The following is a 26,522-nucleotide window of genomic DNA, read 5'->3' as shown; positions in this document are numbered from 1 at the left end:
GGAGGGGTTGGCCATGGTATTTGCTGTAAAGAAATTTAGACATTATCTATTGGCCACTCCCTTTGTCTTCTTTGTTGACCATCAAGCCTTGCTCTATCTTGTGAACAAGCCTTGCGCTATAGGACGCATAGCTAGATGGTTACTTCTCCTATTGGAATTTAACTTCTCTGTGGTGGTCCGCAAAGGAAAACAGCATTACATGGCTGACCATATGTCCCGCATACCCACAGGAGAAGCCGCTGGACAAGGCATACCTGACAATTTACCGGATGCTCATCTCTTTAACCCGTCTAGTGAGAGAGAATTGTTTAAAGCTGATCTGACGCCATATTGGGCCAATGATGTAGTTCAGGTGGTGCTGGAAAATGGATTACCTGAGAGACCAATTGAGAGGGCCAGGCTGAGGAGACTTATTGTGAAAGTCTAACCATACCAATTGATAGCCGGCCAACTCTATAGGTTAGGACAAGACGGTTTGTTGTGCAGATGCATGTGTGAGTACGAGATGCACGATGCATTGAAAGAAGCACACGATGGAATCACGGGAGGACACTTTAGCAGGGATACAACAGCCCGAAAGGTGCTGCAATCCCAACTATGGTGGCCTACCCTATTTCGTGATGCTGCTAAATTTGTGAAGCACTGAGACGAATGCCAAAGAACCAAGGTGCCCGTGCGCAAGGATAAAATGGAGTTGACCCTTGTCATAGCCCAACAACCCTTTGAAAAATGGGGCATCGACTTCATTGGACCTATCAGTCCTGCGGCACAATACTCTCAGGCTCGCTACACCATAGTGGCAACTGATTACCTAACGAAGTTGGCAGAGGCAAGAGCTACAAGGAAGAACGATGCTAGAACCACTGCAAAGTTCTTGTGGAAGCAAGTCATTTCATGGTTTGGGTGTCCAATAGAATTAGTCAGCGATTAGGGCACACGCTTCATTAATGAGGTCATATCGCATCTACTCTCTACTTTTCTAATCATTCACAGAAAATCCTTGTCCTATTACCCTCAGGCTAACGGATAAGAGGAATCCACCAATAAAATCCTAGTCAATGTACTCACAAAGGTGGTATCTACATCTCGGAGTGACTGGGACAACAAGTTAATGGCGGCCTTATGGGCCTATCGTACATCTTATAAAATGGCTACAGGCCAGACACCCTTTAGGTTGACTTATGGAACGGAGGCCATTCTGCCCTTAGAGGATTTTGTCCCTAGCTTAAGGATAGCAATGCACGAGCGCTGGGAGGGATGAGACGCTTGGACAAATTGCTTGTTGGTGGAGCTAGAACGTCTCACAAAAACCCAGCTCTTGGCCACCCATGCGTTGATTTGTGAGAAAGCACAAAGGAAAATGTGGTTTGACAAGCATGTCAAATGACGCGACTTTGATCAGGGGGATCTCGTTCTGCTATACTCCGTGAAGGGTCACAAACAGAAAATGAAATTTCGTGGACTGGGACCTTTTCGGGTACACGCAATTAGTGGAATGGGCAACGTTGAATTAGAGATGCTCGAAGGCAAAGGAATCATATTTTTCAATGGCAGCCGCTTAAAAAAATACTATCCTCCTTCCCACTCATTGCATGAGCCACCCATTGTGGAAGCCCCTGTCAATGTCCGCGTGGCTACTATTATGGAAATAACAGATCAAGATGAGGAAGCAGTGGCACCCGCCTACTTATGAATCACCATCACTGCGAAAAAGACCTATTCCTTTGCTGCTTTGATTGACAAAGGTGCCGATTACAATATCTTGACGCACGACCATTGGATACGTGTTGGTCAACCTAAACTGTAGCCCACTAATGCCAAACTCACCCCATTTGGGGGCAATGCTTACACGCTCTTAGGGAAGTGCAAAGTGGTCATTTCTATCGAGTTTGAATGTATACTAGATTTCTTTCACGTGTTGCCTAACACAAAAGGGGCTGGTAGTATGTCACTATTAGGTCATACTTTTAAGAAGCAGACGAATTGTAATGTGGATTATAATCTAAATCGCATCCATCTGGCTATAGGCAATGTGTGCATAGTGACAACTTTCAGCAAGGGCTGCTCTGACCCTCTCAACAATGTGAAGCCACCGGTAGAAATAGCTACGACCACACTTACGCTCCAGTCTACATAGAAGGACACTAAAATCTCCCGCTAAGCTTTAGCCCCTAGACCCAAGCCCACCAAGAGTGCTCACAGGCCAAGGTGTCTAAGCTTATATGGGTGCCAAAGCGGCAAAGACCACCTCCGAGTAGACCACCCAAACGTGCTTCTAAATGCCAAAACAAGCAGCCATCACGGCCTAAGAGGCAATTTGGATGCTATCTACGCAGGCACACAACCACGCTGCGATGGATCCCCAAGGATCTCTTGCGAGCACAAGGCTACTATGAAGGCAATCCCTGGATTTGGGTGCCTAAGAAGGGTCAGTCCAAAGGCTCATCTCCAAGCAACCTCACTTCAGTGAGAGAGGCTTGCAAACATAGCGCCCGGGCCGTAGTTAGCAAACCACTGCCGACTGTGACTCATAAGTCCCAGCTAATTTATCGACCCAAGCAATCGCTAAAAGCCGTAAGCTTACCTCACTCAAAGGAATTGAATACTTCCATGACTGTGCACTCAAAATCCAGCACAACTTCCATGCCATCAAAACTTCCTACAACACTTCAAAGTGCTGCGGAGTGCAAAGCCACACCCGTGACACCAGCAATGGAGTCACTGATGTCCAGCTCAATTGCACCATCACCACCCGCAGGTCTTAGGCCTTCCTATGCGGTGCGCTCTTTCCTTTCCTTGGCTAAAGACCTTGCTGAAACTTTGGGAGATGACCTTGTGACCTGCATTAAGGTGTTAGACCACACTTTCACCACATTTGCGAGGAGTTATGAGCGGTTGGGGACCTAGGTCTTCTTGATGAACCACTTGCTTCCGATGTTCGTGCATTACCATGCACTTGGGAGGAATACGAGTTTATGACCGTCAAATTGCCCAAAATTGCTGTTGAACTAATAGCAAATAAAGAAATCACAAAGGAGGAAGTTATTCTCAGGCGACTAATCACCTCATACCGTAAGCCTCCTCGTTCTACTCCCGAACAAGAATTACATGAGCTCACGCAACTTGCAAGCTCAACTTCCTCGTTCTTACAGTAGTGGTTCACTCTGAGGATCCAATGGGAAAAGAAAGGTTGTCGCATCATGACAAATGCTGAACAAAGGAGGGCAATCAAAACCATAGAGTACGATCCTACTTATGTGGCACCTCTTTCATTTAGAGTTTTGGCCATTACCCGGAACCAACACTTAGATGATCCATCCTTACATTGACCAATTCCTTACGGAAGAAGAACTGCACGTTGCAAGCCACCTTAATACCGGAGATATTTTTCACGATGTCTTGACCTATATCTCCCAAGTTTTTGTACAACCCTGTGAACTCGATTGTCATGCTCAACTTGAGTACAACCCTGCATTTTATGAGTGGCTATTGGCCGGAAAACCCCATCACAATCGCCTTTGATATCCGCACCACTTCGTTCAAATCCTAGGAAGGATTTTCATCTTTCCAAGGGGGAGGAAGGCCAAGAAAGGCATACATAATTGTTGAAAGGTTGAACTCAGTAGTGATCAAAATTAAAATTAGTGAGTAAAATTGTTCAAGTTCTTTGCATGCCTGTTTGCGTAATTTTCATGCTTAGCTTCATTTAGCCATGTTTTTCTTTTCCACTTGTGATTAATGAAAAGTAATTTTGCTGGGCAGGAACTCACGATGGCTCATCACGACCGCGCTCATAAGCTTCCCTTCACGGAAGAAGAAAAGCAAAAATACATGCTGAATCTGGAAATTCAAGCTTACGGATGCCTGAATTTCCGAACAGTCCACAACCTATCCAGGGTCGTGGAAACGGAGGAAGCAGCTAAGCAGGTCATAGAAAAGTGCAAAATGACCAAGTATGTGGAGAAGGCAGAGCAAAGGGTGGATCATGCAAGGTGTGTCGAGTTCTTACGAACTTTCGACTCTGCCTCCAAGAGTGCCACGGTGACCATGGGAAGGGGGGATGCGGCCAGGCAAGTCAGGGTGCCTTTAAGCAAGGAACTGGTAGAAAAGGCATTGGGCCTGGAATCAAGGGCCGTAAAGAGACCAAAAAGGGATGTCTTCGCCATGCTAAAAATGGACAGGAACTAGGTGCGGTCCAACGACGGAGTTAACATCCAAGACATCCCCAATGACGAAGTTCGCATGCGTGCCAAAGTCATGCACACCCTCTTCTTCAGCCATCGATACACTGCCTATATGGGCAGAATAAATGTGCCTGTGCTCGAAAGCCTCGCGGCCAATGCACCAGAAGAGGTTGATTGGAATGAGTATGTAAGAGACACAATCGAGAAGGCCGCTGTAGCCCTGGACCTGGGAAGCCAACCTGCTAGAGGTGAATCCCCAGAGGGACAAGAAGAAGGCCGCCTCCAAAGCGTCATTCGTTGGATATGGAGGTGTACTAACCGCCCTCATTGAGGAAGTGGTTAAGGAGGCAAGAGCAACATAGGAGGATCAGGAGAGACCGCCACCCTCACCACACTATGAAGAATCCTCTGGATCTGATGAGGAAACAAAAACAGATGAGAGTAGCAATGAGGAAGAAAAGCAAGAAGAACATCACCAACAACAGCAAAGAGAGCAGTACACTAAGCGCTTCCAACAGCAAAGGGAAGAAGAAAGGAGAAAGAAAGAAAGAGAAAGAAGAACTGCAAAAAGCACAAAGAGTGTCAAGAACCCAGGAAGCAGAGAGGAAAAGGAAATAACAAGAGGATGCACAAAGAATGGAAGAGAAATCTAGAAAGGCCGAAGAGGAGAGAAAAAGAAGGGCTGAGGAGGAGGAAGAAGCCTTGAGGAGGAAGGAACAAGAAGATGTGGAACTTGCAATTAGCCTTTCTGTGGAGCAACATCAATAGCAAGGAAAGCAAACCCCGCCCCAGGAGGATGAGAACCCGGCCACGAGCTTGAACGTGCCAGATCCATCCTGCCACCGATCGCAGAGGGCAAGGGCAAGGAGGCCATCATGCCTATCCCCACTAGTTTCGTGCCAACTAGCCCTGCTGCTTCCGTGATAACCATCCCCGCCCCAGGAACTTTGCTAAAGGTTGATGAGAGCAATATGGTCACATGGTTGCAGTTCCTAGTGGAGAGGGAGTTGGCAAGAGAAGCGGGCGTGGCCACCCCACTGTCAGGAGTGAAGAGGGTAGCCACGGCTGATGTGGAGCTAAGGCCAGAGCTTAAAAGACAGAAAACAGAAGCCACCATCACCGCTGCCACCATGTCCCATCCCCTATCTCCAGTAGGCCAATATGATGAATACATTAAGGAGCTGCTCTCACCGCTAGAAAAGGCCAAGGAAGAAAAGAGAACTGCCATGGAAGAGTTAGCAATAGAGTGAGAATCAAGAGCCGCTCTCCAGTTGGAGAAAACTAAGTAGATAGCAGAATACCAAAGGGAGATTGCTGTGCTAAAGGAGGAAGCCAGCAATAAAGATGCTGAAGAAGCAAAAGCCCTGAAGGAATGTGATGCTGCCTGGGAGGGAAGAAGAAAAATCTTAATGGATCACCTCAACAGAGAGAGGGAGACCACTACTCACCTGCGGCACAAGAACGACCAGCTCACTGTAGTTAACTTGGAGGCACAAAACCAGCTAGAAAAGATCAGACAAGAGACTGCAGAGCTAGACTGGCTAAGAGGAGAGCAGGTGCAAAGGATGCAGGTTAAGCTGGATCAACTCAATGCACAGATCGCCAATGAACACTAGGAGCAGTCTCGCCTACACCGCGAGCTCGAGGACCAGGAGCAACAACTCATGGCTATGACCCTCCATCAGGGGGAGAGCCTGGAAGATATGGAAAAGAGAGCGAAGGAATGGGCTGACCACAATGAAAGGAGGGTATGAGACCTGGCACGCCGACTGGCCAAAGCAGAAGGAGATAGAGTGTTGGTTGAAAATTAGGCAGAGGCTGCCCAGCTCTCTATGATAGCCCAACAGCACACCTTCCTGAATACATTGCTCCACTCCACCAAAACGGAAGAAAACAAGGCCAATGATCAGCTGCAGAAGAAGCTAGCCATTGCACGCAGAGCCCTAATAGTAGGCTTTCACGTACCACTGCAACTAGGAGGCCCGCTACAGAGCCTAGAGGAGCAAAGAAAATACCTTACACAGGTAGGCCTGATGGTGCAAGAAATCGACGAACTTGGCTTCACAGAAGAGAAGGCGCAAGAAGACATGTAGGCAAAAGGGGGTGAACCAGAGTTTGATCTAGGACCTGAGGAGGAGGACTACGTCCCACCACCCCCTCCTCCACGACAAGATGAAGTGCAACCCACTAACACATCCACTGAGAGGAGATCAGCCCCGGCTAAGCACTGAGGAGAAATGGTGGAGAAGGCAATGAAGAAGCTGAACGTTAGACCTGTCCTAAGACAACCTGCCCCTCTCCCACCACGCCCTGAGGACCTCCTCGCTGGATTCCATGCATAGCTGATCATATGGGAACAGTAGGAGTGTGCCCGCAACCCCTTCGACTTGAGCTTTGAGCTTCCCACTACACTAAATAGAGTAATGCCCATTGAACTTGTAAACGATATAATCGCTATGGGTGCAAGGATCAAGGACAAGTGGCTAGCGGAGCGAGAGGTCAAGCCAACTGCTTGGGGAGTCGAGGACCGCGAATTTTGGCATGATAAAGTCCTCCAGGTGCCTAGATTGGTGGAGGGCTATAATTGCCAACCCACTTGGAGAAGACACATTTTTTATGTCAACCTTGACGCTTGGATGGCGTTTTGTAACACCCTCCCTTTTGAGAGAAACGACCCCACTTTCATGCCATATCGTCGAAGGGTAGGCGTCGACTTTAATCCGCCCATCCATGGCAGGTTCGACTTCCCTATCATCTATAACGCCAATAGCACCTCCTATAAGGATGCCCTTGTATTTACCCTCCCTAATTTGTACAGTTTCATAGATAGATTCCTTAGTGAGTTCACATCCAGTCCTGACCCCGCCTTCATAACAACTTGTAATTATCTTAGACTAATTAGGGTCCTAATCCACAAAGAGCCTGCACCTCAAGAACGCCACCTCCCACCCCTCTATTTCGACCCCAATGCCATAGATAGCAGCACCATGACTCGCCTCATGATGCGCACTACTCTTTTTCCATCCTTTTGTGTTGCACTACTTGAGGATATGAGCGATAGCAAATTCACACAGTGCAACCACCCTTTCCTTTTCACCATCACTCTCAAAACCCGCCTCAATCTTAAGGGCTACTTTTGCTGAGTCGCAGATTCCTTAACAAAGCCCCCCGCCCCCCACAATCCCCTACCCGCCATTTGGATGACGAGGATTAAATTCCCGTCATGCCCTTGTATCACATACATCTATGTATAGCCTCTTCAAAAAAAAAAAGGGGCCACAAGGCAACAAAAGAAAAGGTGAACTGGAAAGAAGAAAACAACATCAAAGAATAGCAAAGCCAAGGGATGAATATACTACTAAGCGAAGATAAGAGAAAGAGAACTTCGCCAGATGCACTTGCAACTTCCCTTCGCCTTGTTGTGCACCACAATCTCTGCACCTAGGGTTCTCCCTAGCCCCTTCCCCACTTCACCCTTAGGGCACATCAAAGGCAGGACTTTCAGACCTGTCACCCTAAGACTTGAACCACACCTCCAACGACACACGAACTGGGTCCTCAAGTGTGGAACATTACCAAGGGCTTGCCCAAGGTTAGACCCATCTCCCAGTTCCACTGCCATGGGCACCACGCACTACACGAAGAGGCAGACACACCCCTTAAGGAGTGCACAAATTTTCCTGCGAGTTATGTTCGAGTTTCAAGAACCGGCTACTCAGTTGAAGAGGATCACCCACGACATCCGTTAGTGACCAAAACTTTTCCCATGTGCCGGACATGACACCATTGCTACTGTTTCAGGAGCCTTTCCGCATTGGATTGGATGGACCTAACATGCTTCACGTTGCCAACCATCTGCCTGCTAATGACTGCCATGACTGAATTAAGGTGAGCAAAAGGAGTATTCAGTAATAGATCTACCACCATTGGCATAGATCTTGGAACCTCATCTTCCAAAGATGCATGCCTAATGCCTCAAGATCTACAGATCGCTTATTGATTCCACAAGCCTGAAGATTTTCAATGCAAGGGTGAAGATCTTCAACGCAGCTTTGAAGATCTTGAAATCAAAGACAAGGATCTTCAAATCAAAGACACAGATCTTCAATACAAAGACGAAAATATCTTTGTCACAGCAGACTTTGGGGGGGTTCCTTTAGAATAAATCCCTCCAATACCATCCTCTTAAGGGATTACTTATTGATCAAGCGTTTCTGATGCTCAAGGGACGACCGGCTACATATTCTTCACCAGCCAACTAGATAACCTATCGGCCGTCGCCGAATGGAAGCCACAACTGTGTGAGAAATGCCGAGCCCCTTCATGAAACCTAAAGCATGCCAGAATCTCTCCTGGCCATCATCATTCAACTCCATCACCTCTCATTCACACCCTCACTTTTGAATATGTATCATCTACCCACCAGTTCCACTTAGTGGCGACCCAACTATCCCACTACTTCCCACTGCAGTGCCATGGGATTGGCACTTGGCTAGGAGGGGGGTAATGTTTACCGTATTTACCACAGGACAGAGGAGCGAGAAAATGGAAAAAAGGTAAATGGAAAAAAAGCCACACGATAAAAGAAGGAAAAGGAGCCCTGAAAATTTAAATGTCCAGGCACGACCTCCGAAAAGTCTCAGTGTCGCCTCGAGACATCAAAAGAGTAAAAGGCACACCATTAAGTGTGGAAGCGCTCTCGAATCCTTGTGAAAGAGTGCCAAGCTTGCTCCTGTGCAAATTGTATGCATTAGTTGGGAATATGATAAATTAGAATGGTGGAAAATGAGAAATGGGCTTAGGCCAATGGCATCCCTTGTAAAAAAAGGGGGATGACCGCCCAAAGAAGGAAGGGCACGTATATAAAGTTCAAAAGTGAATGAGAAGCTCATTCTTGTGTGTGGAAAAAAGTGGCTCTCTTCTTCTTCTCTTCTTCTCTTCTTCTCTTCTTCTTGCTTGTGTGTGCTCTTGAGAGAGGGAGTGTGAGAGTGTGAAGGAGTGAGTGTGTGGGAGTAAGGATCGCGAGGGTGAAACTCTTCACCATCTCCTCTTCTCTTCTTCTCTTCTCTTCTCTTCTCTTTGCTCGCGTGCACGGCTATGGAGGATGGAGCTCATGGGAGAGGGATTGAGGTTGCTTGAGCTTGCCACAAGGATCGTGGAGCTACCGGTGTGTAAGAGAGAGGAGGGTACTCGATCGAGCATCAATGTAAGCTCACTACACTCGTAAGGTAAGCATGACGCATCGGCTATGTGAGAGGTAGCTATGGCCTCTCGGCTTGAAACGCTTGAGCAATAAGTGGTCCGTAGGTCTCGGGGTAGAGCTCGTAGCTCCCCTTCATCACATCTCTATCATGTGAAAAAGGCGATCTTGTTTGCTTACCAAATTGACATGCTTCACACACTTTATGAAATTTTGTAACTCTTAAAGCAACCAAACGTGTAACCAACCCTTTGGATTGTATTAATTTTAACATTTGCACATTTGCATATCCAATATGTTTGTGCCATATTTCAATGCATATAACCACTCCTTTTCCTTTAGCATGCATATCAACATTCATAATAGGAATTTTAGTATCTAAAGTGAACATGTGGCCAACTCTACTTCCTTTTGTGACCAACCTGCACGTATTAGTAAAATCTTCAATAAAGAAACCTTTTGTTTTAAATCAAACTTGCAACCCTTGCTCTACCATTTGACCAACAAATACTAAATTCTTTGTGATGGATAGCGTAATACATCTAACAGGCCATCATGCAAGGACCAATAAACTTTTCCAATGTGTGAGATTGGGCGGCATGAATCATCACCTGTTAGCATATAACCTAGATTTTATAAATCTTGTATCTCTCCCAACCATTCAATATGACTAATCATATGATTAGATGCACCTAAATCAACATACCCATCATCATGTGTCCCCTTTTCTATAATAGTATTCATCATATGTTGTATAATCAATAGATACTCATTTTTATCTTCATTCTTTTGTGTCATTTTGCTGCAATTTACCACTATGGATATCATACTTCTTAGCATAATAGTGGGCTGCAATATGACCTATCTTTCCATAATAATGACAAACAATACCAAAATTTCTAGAACCTTTGTTTTATCCTCCACCTCTTCCTCTAGAGCTTCCCCTACCTCTAAAGTTTTCACGGTCTCCTAAAACCTGCATTTCAATGAAGTACTAATTCAACCTGTTTTGCGGGTTATCACCAGATGTCCCATCCGGTGACCTCTTGAAGAGGATTTGCCATGTTTCCTTCCAAAACTTGAGTAAAATACTTGGGTATGTTCACCACTTCTTTTAGATCATTTACTCTCATGAGAGAGACCAACTCGTCAACAGTTGAAAATAATTTTCATACATATACATAATTGCCAATTTATTTCTAGGCCTTCTTATTATCGATGCCACCCAAAGTAGATGAAACCAAATCATCATCATCATTATGCATTTCATCAATAGTTACGAAGGCATCTCTAATGCTTCTCACTTTCAAAACATACTCGTTTATAGATATCTTCTCTTTCTTCAAAGTATTCAACTCTTACTTGAGTTGAACCTTTTGTGTCTTTGTGTTTTACTAAAAACATATTCTCAAAGATTGTCCAAGCTGCACTGTGAAGTTTCTTTAATTTTTATATATCTGAACATAGTGTTATCAATGTGACTACGGATAGTTAATGCATTATCTTTTTGTCTTTTGCATTCCATTCTTTCCATGCCTCTAATTCTTGTACAATTATAAGATTACTTAGCTCTAGCTCTCTTTCTTCACCTAAAACAAACTCATAAAGATCTTTTCCAATAAAAACGTTCATTACATGAAACTTCCATGATGAATAATTGTTCTTGTCCAGCTTCTCAATGATGGGATTTCTACTATTCTCAGCCATTCCAAAAAATTGGTACAAAACAATAAGCAAGTATTGTGTAATCTTTTACAAGTGTGCAACAATACACCAACTAGTCTCTTTCATTGATTGCTTAATGTCACTTGTAATCTACAACTTGTTTGTGGATAAAACTTATGTTTGCTTCTTGGCAAATACCTAAGAACTATAGATTTTAAATCTATAATCTGTGTATCCACTTTCGATCGACACAATCAAAATTGTAGTATACCTTGAAATTACTATATGTATCCTTGCAGGTCTAAAATGGGACTTCAAGAAAAGACCTCACATGGCCAAAAAAGCAGCGATAAAGCCCTAATGGATTTATCTATAGAATATATAGTGCTATGCTCACACATGAAATATCACAATAATTTGAGATTCTCGATCTTCTCTACTTTTGGTGCCTCCACAAACTCTATTCAAGAGAAAGAGTAGAAGAATGGGAGAGCTTCTTACTCATTGCTTGCTTTCTTGAATCCTTGCTTCTTCTCCTTCACTTTAGCCTTCAAAAACTAGCCTTCCTCAGTGGTGCTGCTTTGATACCATGTCACGAATCACATGGTGGGAGGACTTGCTTGTGCTACTATGCCAGACACACATCATACACATAAGAGGAAGCTCACTCAAGGACACAAGAAGAGAGATGGGATCCCAAATATTTTTTTGCTAGTTTCTTCTTCTTCTTTCACACATAATACAATGTACACAAAGTATAGATAAGATACAACAAAAAGGCAAGTGACCTACTAAGTCAAACAATACATAACTGACTATATTAATCAATTGGCCATATAATTATGCTAGTTGTAGGTAGGTGCAACAAACTAAATATAATAAGTAATAAGGCAGTGGCCATGTGAGGCTCATGATGACCACCGACATGCTAATTGTAGATGTGCAAACCCATCTAACTAGGCAATCTATCAACAATGTTCACATGTGTTGAGCTTGCCATCTCAACAAAGAGATAGAAGTACACTCTCCACCATGATTTACTCGTACACCATGAACTTTAGAAATGGTTTGTGTCTCCACAAACACCTTCCACTCACAAAAACGGGAGTATGTCTCACTCTTGTACTAAAAAAAAAAAGGGCATATACAATGACTTCATTCATCGATAATCAACATCAAATATTTAGCCTTCTCAATGGAGGCCATGCCCGTAGGTTTGCAAAGGTCGATGTGAGCCAACTCAAGAAGGATAGAAGCCCTCCTACTGGCAACTTGGGGATGAGGCTACCTATGATACTTGCCTCTCAAGCAACTAGGGCATAAAGTGTGAATAGGAGGGAAATCAAGGAGTTCCTCCACCATCTTCTTTCGAGAAGCACATCCTATAGTGTCAAAAGTGAGATTACCATAATGAGCATACCAAAATACCCCAAGCTTGTAGAAAGATCTCATAGTTAAGGCTGTGAGTATGTAAAGCCCACCCTCCTAAGATCATGTCCAAAGAACAACACCTGTACAAGCATTCTCCACTAACATTGCATCTTTTGTAAATACCATGTGGGTACCAAGTGTTGAGATGGCAAGCTCAACACATGTAGACATTGATGACCACTTCGCTAGATGGGTCCACATGTCTACACTTAGCATGTTGGTGGTCATTATGATACTCACATGGCCACTAAATTATCACTTATTATATTTAGTTTGTTACACCTATCTACAACTAGCAAAGATATAGCACCAGTCGATTAGTGTAGTCTGTTATGCATTGTTTGACTTAGTAGGCCACTTTCCGTTATGTTGTATCTTATCTATACTTTGTGTACATTATATAGTATATGGAAGAAGAAGAAGAAATTGACAAGAAATTTTTTTGGCATCTATATCTCTTCTTGTGTTCTTGAGTGAGCTTTCTTTATGTGTATACAGTGTGTGTTTGGCATAATAACTTAAGCAAGTCCCCCCACCATGTGATTCTTGACATGGTATTAGGAGCCATGCCACTAAGAGAGGCTGATTTTGAAGGCTAAAGTGAAGGAAAAGAAGCAAGGTTTGAGTAAGAAAGCAATGGGTAATAAGCTCTCCCATTCTTCCACTCTTTCTCTTGGATAGTGCCTGTGGAGGCACCGAAAGCAAGGTAGAGTGAAAATTTTAGATTGATGTGAGATTTGGTGTGCGAGTAGAGCATTATATATTCTGGAGATAGGCCCTTAAGTGATTTCCCATCGATTGCGTTGACCAAAAGTGGGTGGATAGGTTACAGATTTTGAATTTATAATTTTTGAGGTGTTTTCCAGGAAGAAAACATAAGGTTTATCTGCAAATAGATTGCAGATTATATATATTATTGAGCAATCAGTGAAAAAGATTGCTTGATGTATTGCTGTGCACTTTTTGTGAAAGGTTGCAGATGACTAGCTTGCTGTGTTGTATCCTTTTTTGTGAATGGCAGAGAATAGTAGAAATCCCATTATTGAGAAGCTCGACAAGAACAACCTCCCTTCATGGAAGTTATGTGTGATGAACTTTCTCATTGGAAAGGGCCTTTTTGAGTTTGTTTTAGGTGAAGAAAAGGAGTGAGAGCTGGGCATCACTCCGATTTGCAGATGAATTAAAGGCATGGAAATAATGGAATGCAAAAGACAAAAGGTAATGTACTGGCTATCTACAGTCATTCATAATACTATGTTGGGACATATCAAGAATGCAAAAAATTCACATGAAGCTTGGATAGTTTTTGAGAACATGTTTTTAGTCAATACAAAGGCACGAAAGATTCAACTCAAATAAGAGTTGAATACATTGAAGAAAGGGAAAATGTATGTCAATGAGTATGTTTTGAAGGTAAGGAGCATTGCAGATGCTTTAACATCGATTGATGCAATGCCTAATGATGATGATTTGGTTTCATCCACTTTGAGTGGCCTTAATAATGAGAAGGCATAGAAACCATTTGTTACTTCAATATAGGTACGGAAGCCATTTCCAGATTTTGATGAGTTGGTCTCTCTCATTATTACCGAAGAGATCAATATGCAAGGTGACTCATCTGAAAGAAATGGTGAACAAGTCCACAAGCATTTTACTCAAGTTTAGAAAGGGGATGTAGTAGATCCTCTTCAAGAGGCCCTAGTATGGGATGTGCTGGGGGGATAACCAATAAAACAAGTTCAATAAGCGATTTAGTGAAATGTAGGTTTTAGGAGGCTGAGAAAACTTTAGAGGTAGGGGGAGCTCTAGAGGAAGAGGTGGATGGCAGAATAATAGAGGTTCTGGAAATTCTTCTATTGTTTGCCATTATTGTGGCAAAACAAGTCATATTGCAGCCCATTGTTATGTGAAGAATGATGATATTTATAGTGGTAAATTGTAGCAAGGAAACTATGTATCGTCTTTATGACAGAATGAAGAAAAAAATGAGCATTTGTTTGTTATGCAGCATATGATGAATGCGGTTACAAGAAAGGGAACACGTGATGATGTATGGTACGTCGATTCAGGTGCATCTAATCATATGATTAGTCATGTTGAATGTTTTGGAGAGATGAATGACTTACAAAATCCAGGTTATGTGCAGACGGGTGATGATTCATGTCACCCAATTTCATACATTGGAAAGGTTCCATTATCCTTGCATGATGGCCAGACAAAGAGTCTGATAGATGTATTACATGTGCCATCAATCCCAAAGAATCTAGTGTTTGTTGGCCAAATGGTAGAGCAAGGGTTGTGGGTTCGATTCAATGCAAAATGTTTTTTTGTAGAAGACTTTAATGATAATCGCAAGTTGGTCGCAAAATGAAGTAGAGTTGGTCGTATGTTTACTTTAGATGCAGGAATTCTTGCAATGGATGCTACTATGTTTGCTAAAGGAAAAGGAGTGGTTGTAGACATTGAAATATGGCATAAACGTATTGGACATGCAAATGTGCAAATATTGAAATTAATGTAGTCCAGAGGATTGGTTACAAGGTTGTCTTATTTTAGAGTTGCAGAATTTCATAAAGTCTGTGAAGCATGCTAGTTTGGTAAGCAAGTGAGACAACCCTTCTTGCATCATAGAGAAGTGAGTAGAAATATACTTGATGTAGTGCATACAGATATTTGGGGGCCTACACAGAGTGTATCTCTTAGTGACAGAAAATACTTTGTCACATTTATTGATGATTGTTTAAGGAAGCTATGGGTATATTCATGAAGGAAAATAGTGATGTATTTGAGCACTTCAAATCTTTCAAGGCAGCTGTTGAAATATAAACATGCTTGAGAGAGAAGTGCTTGAGATCAAATGGAGGGGGAGAGTACCTCTCTAATGAGTTTAGTGGATTCTTGAGGACTCATGGAATAAAGAGGCAATTTACTTGTAGGTATACCCCCACAACAAAACGAGATTGCAGAAAGAAAAAATAGGCATATTGCAGAAGTTGTTAGAAGTCAAGCTCTCCCGTTTGTCCATCTTTATGTATGACCGGCATATGTGACAGCTAGTGTGTAGTTGTTTGCATATGACTACATTGAATAAGTCGGTCTAGCTAGTCGGTGACCTGACTAGAGTTAGTCAGTGAGTTAGTCAGTCTAGTTACACTTACACTAGGTTACTCTTTGTAGTGTGAGTATGACTCTAGTGTTGAATAAAATGAAAAGAGAAGAAGAAGAACCCGAGGGTTCTCTGTTAGCTCTATCCCTATCTCTCTCTCCCCTCTTTCAACATGGTATCAGAGCGGGACTTGGTGGACTCCGTGAAGCTAGAGAAAGTGAAGAGGACTTGACTTTGTCTTTTTCCTGCATAAAACAAGCTACCATTGTGGGCTACAGGTGAGCATTTGTTCATTGCATACTCTAGGGTGAATATCAGTGCTTGTGCCTTGTTGGGAGCCTTGAGGAGGCCAAGAAGACCACATCAGAGTGTGTATCACTCACTACAATCATCATCATCTCCAGAAGTATGCTGAAATTCAGGTTTGCAGGCAGCGTGAACTGCGCCTGTTTGCTGCCATCAGTTGTTTGGCTGCACTTCATCAAATGCTAGTGTATTTGGTCATCAAATGCTTGGTTATGCCATGTATGAAGTGCTTTGAGATGGCAAGAGGCAAATGCTTGACCTTAAGCTCTGACATGAGCTGAGATTAGAGTGGGAAGATCTGAAAAAAAAGGGTAGCACTATTGTATACATAGTATACATGGTATATGCAACACATTGAAGAGCTTTGGAAGCTCTCTGACAAGCCCAGAAGCACTCTTGGAGCATAGGTATATGCTGGAGGTCATATGTACCTGTTGTGATCCACTGCAAGCTGATTTTGGTAGCTGAAATACTCATATGTGGAGCATTTTAGACAGGCTGAAACTGTCATTTAACATGGATAGCAAGCATTTGTTCTTTATTGAAGCATACTGTGATATTTGGCGACATCTATGAGATGTATGTACTGACATATGTATGTCAGAATGTTTATGAGTTGAGAAAAGCATTAAGTGCCACTGAATGCTAAAATTTTTGGAGTTGAAGCAAATGCAATCTCGTCTCTTTGACTGAATACAAATTGCAGAAGTAATGTATGACTTTGCTCATTAGAGACAGACAGTCTATGGTCACTACATAGTCATGCATTGATCCTGTCATACTGAAGCAAATGTATGGTTTGGTTTGAAGATGCTTTGAAGCAGTTTGAAGCTGGTTATGCTGGTTTTTGGTTGACTGCAACCTGCAAACAAAATTGTTGACACTTGACTTGCTGATTATGCACTGTTTCGTGCTTCTATGCTCATGTCTGGAGTGACATATGTACTTGCAGTCATCTGAGAAGACTTGGGACATATATGACATGTATGCATGTTATTTTTGGCATTGAAAGTGTTGCTGTTAATCACAGTTTACAGGTTTAGACTGCATGTTTTTGGACCCTGGCAGTGGATTTGCAGGAGTTCAATCTGAAGCAAGTACATGGCATATATATTGACAGTTATTTCTACGAGCTAGACAACTTGATTGTGGACTATTTTGGGCTGATATTGGGCTGAAATTTACTGTTTTTTTACTGCAATTAATTGAAGAAAACTGTCATCAACTGTAGTGGACTGAACTTAGTCAGTCAGCGGACTTATTGACTTGCAGGGAGTCATGCATTTGACATACAGTCTGTTGCATCATGGCTAATGCACATGGGACTGATAATATCACGCAAATAGTTGGAGAAAAGCTAGACAACAAAAACTTTGCATTATGGAAATTCAGAATGAAAAATTTTCTGGTTGGCAGAGGATATTGGGACTTATGCACAAGAGATGAAGCAGCTCCTGAATTGCCTGAAGTAAATGCAACAAATGAACAAAAGAGAGCTCACATGTTATGGACTGAAAGAGCATGTGAGGTACTGCATTGGTTTTCACTATGTATATCTGATGCTATGGCTATTCAAATCACTGGCTGTGAGTCTCCGAAGGATGCTTGGGATATACTGCTGAGAAATTATGGAACCATGACACATGCACGGAAGATCCAATTGAAACAGCAGTTCAATAATATGTCTAGAAATGGCAGGAGCATCCAGGTGTATACCACGGAGATCAAGACCATAGCTGATCAGTTAGCTACCATTGGTTCAAGGGTATCAGAAGATGATATGATTGATGTTGCATTGAATGGTTTAGGGAAAGAATACAAAGCATTTGACACATCCATCTCAGTTAGAGCATATCCCCCTGACTGGGAAGAATTGGTTGCATTGTTGCTGCATGAGGAGGTCAAACTTGGCCTAAATACAGGTTTCAGTGCCTCTCAGAGCAGAGAAACTGTGTTATACTCTAGCCAGCGTGGCAGAGGAGGCAAAGGCCATGGTTCATATCGAGGTCATGGCGACACTCGTAATGCCTATGGACAGCAGCAGTAGCAAGGAAATTGGCATGGTGCCAATCACAGGGCCAACGAGGATATGGTGGTTTTAGAGGCAGGGGGAGATCACCTCGAGGAAGAGGAGGTGGATCTGGATCTTGGAAATCTACTGATCAGTCAAACAGGGACAAAGATTGCCATTATTGTGGCAAGTATGGGCACATAGCGAAGGAATGTTACAAAAAGCAGAATGACATGAAGGCAAAAGGGAAACAACATGGGCATTAGGCATCCTCTAGTGGTGGTCAGGATGATCAGGTTGATAGACTCTTTGCCATGCAGCATGTGTCCAAGACTGCATCAAGGCAGAACAGAGATGACAGGTGGTACATTGACTCTAGTGCATCAAACCACATGACTCCACATGGAGAGTGGTTTGATGAGATGGTTGCAGGTACACATGGTCATGTATGTACTGGGGATGACACCCAACATGACATAAAGCATAAAGGGATTGTTCCATTGATGATTGATGGCAAGCAGAAAGGCCTGGATGATGTCTTACATGTACCGACCATAACGAAGAATTTGTTCTCTGTGGGTCAAATGGCAGAACAGAATTTGCAAGTGAGGTTTAACAAGGATGGGTGCTTCATTGAGGAGTATGGACTGCAAGCTAATTGCCAAGGGTAGAAGGGATGGCAGGATGTTTACTTTGGAAGCGACCATTCCTGAACTTAAAGCAGCTATGTTTGCTCATGATGAGAGTGCCATCAGAGATGTAGAGATTTGGCACAAAAGAATTGGACATGTAAATGTACAGAAGCTGAAATCCATGCAGCAGAAGGTAGTCGTACTTGGATTACCAAAATTCAAGTATAATGACTTTGGGCATGTGTGTCCTGCATGTCAGTTTGGGAAGCAGGCACGATTTCCTTTCATGAGACATGTACAAAACAGCACTAGGCCTTTGCAGTTGGTGCACTCTGATGTTTGGGGACCGTCGCATAATGCGTCTTTTAGAGGTGCACAGTACTATGTCTCGCTTATTGATGATTTCAGCAGGTACACTTGGCTGTATGTTTTGAAGCATAAAGATGAGGTGTTTGAAGTCTTTAGAGATTTTAAAAAACATGCTAAAAACAAACTTGGTTGCTACATGTCATGCTTGAGATCAGATGGAGGAGGTGAATATGTATCCAAAGAATTTGACAGATATCTTGCCAAGTATGGAATCAGAAGGCAGCTCACATGTAGCTATACACCGCAGCAGAACGGTGTTGCAGAACGGAAGAACAGAGTCTTAATGGAGTCAGCAAGAGCTATGCTAAATGAGAAGTGTTTGTCTAATGCCTATTGGGCTGAAGCAATAATGACTACAGTTTATGTGCTGAATCGCACTCCTACAGCGGCAATACATGCAGTCACCCCTTATGAGAAACTGTATGGTCATAGACCTGACATCAGGCACTTGAAAGTCTTTGGATGTATTGCATATGTACATATACCGGATGAGAAGAGGAAGAAATTGGATCCTAAGGTAGTGAAGAGTGTATTCTTGGGATATGCACAAGAACGGAAAGCATACAAGTGTTATGTACCTTCTACACATGAGACACTCATCAGCAGAGATGTAATCTTTGATGAGTTAGCATCATGGTATGGGAATTTGGTTGTGGTGCCTACTAATGGAGTACCTAGTATGAATCATGCTGAAAATACTATTGCAGAGAGTACTTATATGAGTGGTTAGACAGCAGATGTATCTTCCACAGTGAGTCCTTGGTCAGGACGCTTACGGAACCGTAATTCTACGTCCACTGACACGGACATGTCAGTGAGGGGGAGAAATGACAAGGGAAAAGGAAAATAAAAGGTCTTTGAGGATGTGACAGGACCACTCACAGCAGGCTATGAGTCATCGAGCAGTGACAACTTAGACAACAAACTGGGGATTTCGTCTGTTATGACGCCAGGTGCTAGGCAAAGCCGTTATGTGCCGCCTCATGAGAGGCAAGCTCAGAGTGAGCCACAGCTCAGGAGATCAGAGAGGATCAGGAGACCTGTTGACAGGTTTACGTACACTGGTTACGCTGCAAAGCACTATGCTTACATGACAAAAGTGATGGAGATCAAAGAACCAGGTACTTATGCTGAAGCAGTAAAGGATGAAAATTGGTGCAATGCTATGGATGAAGAGATGAATGCCTTGGCTGAAAATCAGACTTGGGATCTGATGCCACTGCCTGATGGGAAAAAGACCATTGGCTGCAAATGGGTCTATAAAATCAAATGTAAGTCTGATGGCAGTGTGGAAAGATACAACGCCAGGCTGGTTGCTAAAGGATATGCTCAACAGTATGGATTGGATTATGATGAAACATTCATCCCGCTTGCAAAGATGGCAACCATACGTACAATAATTGCCTTGGCTGGTGCAAAAGGCTAGAAATTGCAACAGATGGATGTCAAGAATGCATTGCTCAACGGTGATTTAGCAGAGGATGTATATATGGTTCAGCCGGAAAGGTATGAGCACCCTAATTTTCAGCATTATGTGTGCAGGCTGAAAAAGACACTATATGGGCTAAAGCAGGCTCCGAGAGCCTGGCATGCTAGGATCAGTAGCTACTTGCAGAGCCTTGGATTTGTTGTTGGCAAGGCTGATCACAGCCTGTTCACAAAGAAGACTGACAGTGGCTTGATAGTGCTGATCATATATGTTGATGACTTGATAATTACTGGAGATGATGACATGGGAATTCAGCATGCAATGAAGATGCTGAAATCTAAATTTGACATGAAAGATCTAGGAGATCTGAAGTATTTCTTGGGTATTGAAGTTGTACCAGCTGAAAATGGTTTATGGTTGTTGCAGAAGCACTATGCCATGGAAATGGTTAAGAAGTATGGCATGGTTGAATGCAAACCACTAGATACACCTTTGGATCAGAATGTAAAGCTAGACATGAACACTTAGGCTGAAGTTGAAGATGTGACTATGTACAGGCAGATGGTTGGCAGCCTGATTTACTTAACCATCACTAGGCCTGACTTGAGCTACGCTGTAGGGCTGATAAGCCAGTTTATGCAGAAGCCGAGGAAGCCGCACTTGGATGCAGTTAGACGAATCATGAGGTATGTTAAGTCCACTGTAGACTATGGGCTGTTCTATGTCAAAGATAAGCCCTTGACACTGATTGGATACACAGATGCAAATTGGGCAGGATGCTCATTTGACAGACGGTCTACGAGTGGCTATGTTTTTGGATTTGGTAGCGGCATGATCAGCTGGAGCAGTAAGAAGCAGCCTACGATTGCTTTATCCAGTACTGAGGCTGAGTACAGGGGAGCTGCATTGGTAGCATGTCAGATTGCATGGCTGCTCAAGCTTATGACTGACTTGGATATACAGATTGATGCTCGAGTGACATTGTTATGCGACAATCTCAGTAGTGTACTCCTGGCCATGAATACAGTTTACCATGCCAGGACAAAACACATAGAGGTACACTACCACTTCATTCAAGAGATGGTTCTTGCAGGAAAGATTGATCTCATGCATGTGAGGACCAATGAGCAAGTTGCAGATATCTTTACCAAGTCTCTAGGTAAAGATAAGTTTTGTGGTTTTAGACAGCTACTTGGTGTGCAGATGCTGTCTTGAGCTTGAGGGGGAGTGTTAGAAGTCAAGCTCTCCCGTCTGTCCGTCTTTATGTATGACCGACATCTGTGACAGCTAGTGTGTAGCTGTCTGCATATGACTACATTGAATAAGTTGGTCTAGCTAGTCGGTGACCTGACTAGAGTTAGTCAGTGAGTTAGTCAGTCTAGTTACACTTACACTAGGTTACTCTTTGTAGTGTGAGTATGACTCTAGTGTTGAATAAAATGAAAAGAGAGGAAGAAGAACCCGAGGGTTCTCTGTTGGCTCTATCCCTATCTCTCTCTCCCCTCTTTCAACAGAAGTTGCATGGGCATTAGTGGCTGAAAAGAATATGGCAAAACATTTTTTGTCTGAAGCTATTCATATTGCTATCTATATTATGAATAGATCTCACATAGCTACATTTCATGGGATGACCCCCGAAGAATGCTTTACAGTCAAGAAGCCTGATATATCACACTTGAATGTATTTGGTTGTGTTGCATATGCTCATATGCTAGATGAGCTGAAAAAGAAGCTTTATCCAAAGGCTGAAAAATGTATTTTTATTGGATACTCTTTAGAGCAGAAAGGGTATCATTGTTATAACCCTCTCACAGGTTAGTTCAGAGTGAGCAGGGATGTTATTTTTTATGAGATGAGCAGTTGGTATGCACTTGCTGGTGATGTATTAGATGATGATAATGATCATGATAGCTATGTGCAGAAAGAAAAGAAAGAATCACGGAGTCTTAGTGGACCAGAAACATCATCCGGTAGTACACCTACAGTGAGCCCTTGGTCTGGGAGACTAAGGAGTAGCCCCACATCTTCAGGTGGATCTATAAGTGTTGTAGGCAAAGACAAAGGAAAGAAAGTGTTGGATGGTAATGATGCATCTACTAGTCACTTCGGACTTGATGGAGATTCTAGTGGTTCAGAGAGTTTGGATGATGAGCTTGGTATTCCTTTAGTTAGGACACCAGGTGTACAGAGAGCACATAGTAATGTAAAGGCTCCATTGAGTGATTTAGTGGTACACAGGTCTAGTAGGGTTAGATAACCTATTAAAATATTTGGTTTTGAAGGTTATGCAACTCACCATTATGCTTATATGGTGAACGTAGTTGAGAATGTTGAGCCCACTTGTTTTGAGGACATTGTTGATCATGCTCATTGGGATGCAACAATGGATGAGGAGATGGCTGCATTAGAGGCCAATAAGACTTGGGATTTGGTACCCTTGCCTAAGGGTAAGAAAGCTATAAGATGTAAGTGGGTTTACAAAGTCAAGCATAATGAAAATGGTTCTATTAGCACATATAAAGCTAGGTTGGTTGCAAAAGACTATGCTCAAACATATGGCATAGATTATGAAGAGACATTCAGTCCAATTGCTAGAATGGTAACTATTAGAGACGTGATTGCCTTGGAAATAGCCAAAGGTTGGAGTTTGCAACAAATGGATGTTAAGAATGCCTTCTTGCATGATGCTGAATTGTAAGAAGAAGTGTATATGGAGCAACCAGGAGGTTATGAGGATTTAGAGAATCCCACATATGTGTGCAGGTTAAAGAAGGCACTCTATGGGCTAAAGTAAGGACCTAGAGGATGGTCTAACAAGATTAGATAGTATCTTATCAATATTAGATTTTGTATTTCTTCTGATGCTCATCACTCACTTTATGTGAGAAGGGGAGATGCAGGTTTGGTCATCATAGTCATTTATGTGGATGACTTGATTATTACAGGTGATAGTGACAATTGGATTGTTGAAGTTAAGGACTTCTTAAAGAAGCAGTTTGAGATGAAGGATTTGGGTGAGCTAAGATACTTTATTGGTATTGAGGTGATCAGATGTGAAGATTGTATATGGCTATCCTAGAGGTAGTATGGCTTGGATATGTTATCCAAGTATGCTATGACAACATGTAATCATCATTTAGTACCATTGGAGAAAAATGTGAAGTTGAGTGCTGATGTTGGGGATGAGATAGAAGACCTTACTATGTTTAGGAGGATAGTAGGGAGTTTGATTTACATGACTATCACAAGGCCACAAACTTGAGCTATGCTATAGGCCTTGTCAGTCAATTTATGCATATGCCTAGAAAGCCTCATTTGGATGCAGTTAGATGTATATTAAGGTATGTGAAGTCCACTTTACATTATGGACTTTTTAATGAGGCAATTAAGGATGTACAGGTCTTTGGATACACAGATACAGATTGAGCTGGTAGCATGTCAGATAGAAGATCTACTAGTGGATTCATGTTTTCCCTTGGTAGTGCAATAGTTATATGGAGTAGCAAAAAGCAACCTATAATTATTTTATCGAGTACAGAGGCTGAGTATAGAGGTGCTACTATGGCCGCATGTGAGGTGGTATGGCTCCAAAAGTTATTAGGTGATTTGGATGTACAAGGAGATGGTCCAATTGTCATTTATTGTGATAACATGAGCAACACACAACTAGCTAGGAATCCAGTGTTCCATGCTAGGACAAAACACATTGAGGTGAACTACCACTTTGTGAGAGAGAAGATACTTGCAAGAGAGGTTGACTTGGTATATGTCAGCACACAGGATCAGATAGCTGACATTTTCACAAAGGCATTGGGTGTAGAGAAGCTTCAAAAGTTTTGAAGCATACTTGGATTTGTAGAGATAGAGTTAAGCTTGAGGTGGAGTGTTGAGATGGCAAGCTTAACATATGTGGACATTGATGATGGACCGCCTAGCTAGATAGGTCCCCACGTCTACACTTAGCATGTTGGTGGTCATTATGATACTCACATGGCCATTGACTTATCACTTATTATATTTAGTTTGTTACATCTATCTATAGCTGGCAAAGATATAGTGATAGTCAATTAGTGTAGTCTGTTATGCACTGTTTGACTTAGTAGACCACTTTTCATTATGTTTTATCTTATTTATGCTTTGTGTACATTGTATAGTGTGTGGAAGAAGAAGAAGAAATCAGCAATAAAATGTTTTGGCCTCCATCTCTCTTCTTGTGTTCTTGAGTGATCTTCCTCTTGTGTATACAATGTATGTTTGGCACATCAGCTCAAGCAAGTCCCCCCACCACATGATTCTTGACACGAAGCTATGTAAGACCGTGAATAGACAATAGGTTAAAACCAAAATATTGTATATAGAGAGATTTGGCTAAAGAAGACTACATGTCTGGTAAGAAAGAAACAATCCCCACTCCTTAAACGAGAATGGTAGAATTGTCACCAATTGTGACTATGCCCCCTCTGGCACTTAGATCATAAAGCCAATCCTATTTGTAGGTCATGTGAGAAAAGGCTCAATTGTTAATGATCCAAGGCTTTGCATGAGTATAAGAAGTAAGATCTACATCCTCCTTGGCAAATACATGCATAGAGAAAGAATCTATCATCGTTGGGGCAACGTTTGAATCCTTCTTCTTTGGCTTCAAATGGGGATACATTTGCCAACGCTTCTCTTTGGGATGAGTGCCCTTTCCACTATGTGGAAACTTGGGCTTCTTCTCCTTCTTCTCATCCTTCTTGTCCTCCTAGTTCTTGTCCTTAGCCTATGCCTTCAAGAACCATCATAGTCATGACATGTTCTCAGATGGAAGTCTTCAATGTGATACTTGGACATCCTTAGTGAGATCCTCGTGCATGTCCAACTTCCAATTTGTCAAATTTTGACTTGGATATTCTTGCTACCATATCAAATAGTCTTCGTTCCTCCTCACCGGGCATTCTTTTTCTTTTTCTTCCCTATAGAGTTAGCGGATAGGAGACCAAGCATCAACTGATGAGGGATTCCTAGGTGGACAGCTAGCCAGTGAGTCAACATAGATCCATAGCCTAGGGAGTTCACCTTATAGAACATATAAGATACCACATGAGTTCAAAAGAAAGGGTATTATATATAGTAAAATTTATAGGATTATATTTACAAATTGTTTTTTAATTACAATTTAAAAAAAATAGTAAGTTTAGTAAAGTAAAAGGGGTCAAATGATATTTCTTAATATCCTTTGAATGCATGTTATATAGATGATTTCTTATAGGTGGAACCCTCGGGATCCATAGTTGATGATTGTGTCTTTAGCTTTTGTGTGACTTAACTTAGAAGGTGTATCTTTTTCAAAAACCTTGTGAGCTTGTACTAGGGACTGAGAAATACACTCCAACCATAGTGCATTCAAATCCTAGTTCATTGCATTTCTTGTAATTATATCCTTCAAGAACCATTTTGGTACTTTGAGTAGGCTGGAGATAGGCTTATTACAAGTGAAGAGATGGTGGAGGACTTGTGTGTGGTGCTGTCAATTCTTTATCTCACAATTTTTTAAAGAGTACTCTCTTTGGTATCACCATCTCCGAGTCCTTCCAAGTCTGGGATACCATTACCAGTTTTGTTGTTTTGTTGCATGTGCATGTTTTTATTTTCAAACCCAATGTTTGTTTCACTAATTTAAGAATTGGTTCAATGATCTTTTTCTATTTTTCCCCATGCTCTCCATTCTTGCTATGGAATCGCATCTAGAAGCCCTTTCCGTTTACTTCATAACCATGGATCATAGCTTCACAAGTTGTGAAATTAATAGGGTTGGCAGATGCTTTGATGAGGGTGACTAGCTTACAATTGGCTATCATTTCTCTAAGTGCTTGATGATGTCTGATGAAGTGGTTGAGGCTACTTGTTCCTCTAAGGTGGATTTGTCCTACTTCAACATGTTCACTTTGATGCCAAAGTTGGCCCTTTGCAAAGGAGAAAAGATGATTTTATCCTCACGAAGAAGATCTTTGACTAATACCGGTATATTTCCAATCACTCATTGTTTAGACTCATGTAGGCCAAGGAACACAAATTGTAAGAAATTCCTTTTGGATAAAGAAAACTATTTACTGTGCACCAATTTTACAAGAAACTCAATTCCTGCATTTATTTATAGTTGAAATTCATAGCTTGCCCATCACCTTACCATCTTTACAACAAAAATTG

Source organism: Lygodium microphyllum, chromosome 10 (assembly GCF_053477565.2).
Source record: "Lygodium microphyllum isolate KBCC chromosome 10, Lygodium_microphyllum_v1.1.10, whole genome shotgun sequence".
Classification (NCBI taxonomy): domain Eukaryota; kingdom Viridiplantae; phylum Streptophyta; class Polypodiopsida; order Schizaeales; family Lygodiaceae; genus Lygodium; species Lygodium microphyllum.
This window is presented reverse-complemented; position numbering follows the sequence as displayed.